Raw genomic sequence first — 4,705 nt, 5'->3', positions numbered from 1 at the left:
AAGTCTTTTCTCGTCTGCTGTCAAATTATAATCATTACCGCGGATCTGAAAGCACGGGAATATGGGTGATTTATAATGATAATGATGGGAAGTGACAGTGAGGTACTGTAATCATCACGAAAGGTGGTATATTTCATGCGGAAAGGATATTTCGTGATCAGGAAGCAATATCATGGCACCGGGATTGGTGTTGCAGCAACAGAGAATTGCTGTTGGGGCAACAGGGATTAGGGGAAAACGTTTGTGAAAATGGGGAATGTGCTGGAGTAATGGAACTAGTGTTACAGCAACAGGAATAATGTTGGGACAACGGGAAATGGTGTTGCAGCAACGGGGAATGGTGTTGCAGCAGCAGGAAATGGTGTTGCAGCAACAGGAAATGGTGTTGCAGCAACAGGAAATGGTGTTGCAACAACAGGAAATGGTGTTGCAGCAACGGGAAATGGTGTTGCAGCAACGGGGAATGGTGTTGCAGCAACAGGAAATGGTGTTGCAGCAACAGGAAATGGTGTTGTAGCAACAGGAAATGGTGTTGCAGCAACGGGAAATGGTGTTGCAGCAATAGGAAATGGTGTTGCAGCAACGAGAATTCGGAGTCCGCCCAGTAATTCCTTTTGAAACCTTTGTTCTCATCTACTTCCCCATGCTACATCTGCAAGATCTCGAAATATAATATTGCAATCCTTGGCAGGATTTATTAGTTTCTAAAAAAAAAAAAATGTCTAATCCTAAAAATTACATAAATAATAGAAATTCAAGTGCTTTGAGGGACAGCAAGTTCCCCTGGAAAAGAATATTGTTTTATTGCCATGCAAGTGGCTTTAAAGTCCTCTTTGGAAACCGACCGCTGATATAACCGAAGTCGGTAGCCATTCACTAACAGTGGTGTTCTGCTTCCATCAATTGTTAATAGTCTAACTGTTCCATTTGGGAAAACAGTATCCACTTCATACGGTCCTAGCCATCTTGTTCTCAGCTTCCCTTGAAAGTTCTCGAAACGTGAATCATAAAGTAGAGCCCAGTTACCTTTCTGGAACTGCTTTTGCTTAATGGTTCTGTCATGCCATCTGCTCCTTTGTTGCTGTATCATAGTTGTTTGGTGGACGACATCCAGTCTTTTCTCGTCCAGTTCCTGCAACTGCTGCAACCTGGCTGTCTGTGCACCGGTTAAATCAAGGTTAACAGCTAAGGTAGTTCTTAAGGTTTTAATTTCAAATTCTACAGGAAAAATAGCATTCTTTCCAAAAACCAATTCATAGGGTGAAAATCCTGTTGTGTTTCTCCAAGTGGTTCTGTAGGCCCAAAGAGCCTCGGGCAAGCGCTGAAACCAGTCCCTTCTATTCTCCTTTATTGTTTTTGTTAAGATAGCTTCTATGACCTTATTTGTGCTTTCCACCTGCCCATTTGCTTGGGGGTGGTAAGGTGTGGTCATCTTATGCTTGATATGATATTTCTGAAGCGTATCTTTGAAACCGTGAGAATTGAAAGGAGGTCCTCCATCAGTGACTAATTCTCTGGGTAGTCCAAATCTAACAAAGATTTCTTCAAATAAGAATGTTAGTACTGCTTCTTCATTAGCTTTAATGAGTGCTTTGGCCTCTACCCATTTAGTCATGTAATCTGTGCATACTAAAATGTAAACTCTTTGATTGGATGGAGGATTAATGGGACCTACAAAATCTAATGCCCATTTCTCAAAGGGTTCGAGAGTTACCTGAGGGTTGAGTGGCATTTCATCCCTATGGTTGGGCTGGCCCATTCTTTGACAGCTGTCACAAGCCTTCACATATTTTCTAGCATCTTTAAAAAGTGATGGCCAGTAATAACCCATTCTAAGTACCTTGTGAGCTGTTCTTTTATCTGCAAAATGTCCTCCACAAGGACCATCGTGACAAGCTTTCAATATGTCATAAATCTCATCTTCCCCAATGCATCTCCTGATTTCTTGATCTATTCCTGTGTGGAACAGACACCCGCTTATCCAGCTGTACCTAGCACTTTGCTGGATGATCTTCCTTCTTTCCCTGTGTGATAGGTGTGATGGTAATTTTCCTGCAACTAGGTAATTGGCAATGTCTGCATACCAAGGTGAGTGAGCAGATACTGCAAATAGATACTCATCAGGAAAAGAATCATCTACTGGAACATTTTCATCGGTTTTTAAACGAGAAAGAAAATAAGCAACTACATTTTCGTTTCCTGGCCTATCTACAATTGTGATATCAAATTCCTGTAATAGTAATAACCACCTGGTGACTCGAGCATTTGTAATTGATTTATTCATTAAATACTTGATGGCCGAGTGGTCAGTATGCACAAAGGTAGTATAGCCAGTAATATAATGCCGAAATTTATTAATAGCATAAATAACTGCTAAAAATTCTGTCTCAGTTACTGTATAATTTAACTCAGCTGGTGTCATGTTTTTGCTAATGAAATAGATAGCATAGGGGAGATTGTTTTCTTCCTGACCCAGGACAGCTCCAATTGCCGTATCTGAGGCATCAGAGGAAATGTGAAAGGGTAATGCCCAATCAGGTCCTCTCAAAATAGGAGCTGTGGACAACTGATGCTTAAGTTTATTGAATGCATTATCACAGTCATCAGTCCACTTGAATTTAGCATTTTTCATTAATAACACAAACAAAGGAGAAGCTATTTTAGAAAAATCCTTAATAAATCTTCTGTAATATCCGGCATGTCCTAAAAAACTTCTCACCTCCGTTTGTGTTTTGGGGATAGGAAGGTTCTGAATCACCTGAATCTTAGCTGGGTCGACTTGGATTCCTAAAAATGAAATGAAATGACCTAATACAATGCACTGATTCATCATCATGTGGCACTTTTCAGTGCTTAAAGCAAGGTGTGCTTCTATGCACCGCTTAAGTACTTTTTCAAGGTTTTGCAGGGCATCTTCAAAGGTCACTCCATAAGGAGTAAAGTCGTCCATGAATATTTCTAATGAATCGTTTAACATATCAGAAAAGATTCCTGTCACCGCTCTCTGAAATGTCGCTGGAGCATTACACAACCCAAATGGAAGTACTCTATAAGCAAAGGTTCCCCATGGGCTGGTAAATGTGGTTTTGTCCTGATCCTGGGGTGCAATCCTGATTTGGTTGTATCCACTAAACCCATCCAAGAATGAGAAGAATTTCTTACCTGCTAAATTATCCAATACTTGATCAATAAAAGGTAAAGGGAAATGATCTTTCTGGGTTGCTTTATTTAATGATCTATAGTCTACACATACTCGCCATTTCTCATTCTTCTTTGGTACAATTACGAGTGGAGAAACCCACTCACTGTCAGATATTGGATATATGAATCCTGCATTTAAAAGTTTTTGGAGTTCCTCCTTCACAATTTCTCTGAGGTTAGGGTTCATTCTTCGCTGGGGTTGACAGACTGGCTGGGATCCCTCCTTAATTTATATACGATGAGTACATAATTTAGGGGAGATTCCTTTCATGTCTGTGTAGTCCCATGCGAATGCCTCTTTGTTTGCTTGGAGTAACTTTATTAATTTCTGTTTTTCATCATCAGTCAAATCAGGATTTATATTCAGCGTTTTACCAGGTTCAATTTCAACTGTTGTGCTATTGGAAGAGTTGCCTAATGCTGTCTGGCATAAGTTTTCATCTTTCATATTCTGCTGGGATTCAGGTTCTAGGATTGCAGCGAAGTGATTAAATGTTTCTGGATTAACCGAAGAGGGTTCAGAAATAAAACTGCTAATTAGTTCATCTTCGGTGGAGTCTTTAAAGGTCAAAGCTTGCCCAATAGTTAATATCGGTTGGGTTTCCTCATCCTCATAGTCTACCCATATGGAATTGTCACTGTTAATCATGGGAGTGGCATGAGGATAGAGGGTCAGCTGTTTAGTCTCTTGTCCATTGGAGATGGTCATTGATCCAGATCTACAGCTGATGAAAGCATCTGCCGTAGCCAACCAAGGTCTCCCTAGAATCAACGGATGACCCCCCAACTTTGTTTTAGTTTGTAAGACCACAAAGTCAATCGGGTAGTTCCAGGATTCTACAGAGATTATAAGGTCTTCAATGACCCCTTCAGGTTTGATCGTAGAATGGTCAGCTAATTCTAAGATAGTAGGAGTTTCCCTGATAAAGTTTTTTCGCTGGAGCAATTGAGCTGTTTCGAGAGTCATGATATTTATTGCAGCTCCTAAGTCTACTAAGACTTTAGAGATAAAGGTTTTTCCGACCTGGACTGTTACTGTAGGGTGACCAGGGTCACCATACTTGACAGGATAATCTTTTTCAGTCATTAAGGCAGTTAATTCCCCCATCACATGAACTGTGAGGGGGTCTTTAGCCTTCCTTCCAGGTTTCTTTACACATATGTCTCTAATAGTTCTAGCATATATAGGAACATCCCTTAGTGCTTGCAATAATGGGATTTTGACATACAAGTTCTGTAACTCTCCTAAAAGATTGAAGGTAGGTTGTTCAGGTGCTTTAGTGAGAGTCAGCCTTTCAGGGAATGGTGGATCTACCGTTTGGTCATTATTGTTAGGTGCTGATTCTACTGTTTCAGCACTATGGTTAGCTGGTTTCTCTTTTCTAGTCTCTTCTTTGTCAGAGTCCGTGATATCATCTATAATAGGTTCAACTATTCTCCCTGAGCGAAGGTGGATATCATTACATTGCAGGGGAGAAATAGGCTGATTTTGAATGTCAATAAC

The sequence above is a fragment of the Pinus tabuliformis genome, chromosome 1_1, assembly GCF_031772625.1.
Source record: "Pinus tabuliformis cultivar Carrire ecotype Pingquan chromosome 1_1, CPIR1, whole genome shotgun sequence".
Taxonomy (NCBI): domain Eukaryota; kingdom Viridiplantae; phylum Streptophyta; class Pinopsida; order Pinales; family Pinaceae; genus Pinus; species Pinus tabuliformis.
The sequence above is the reverse complement of the archived record's forward strand: the minus strand, read 5'-3'. Positions refer to the sequence as shown.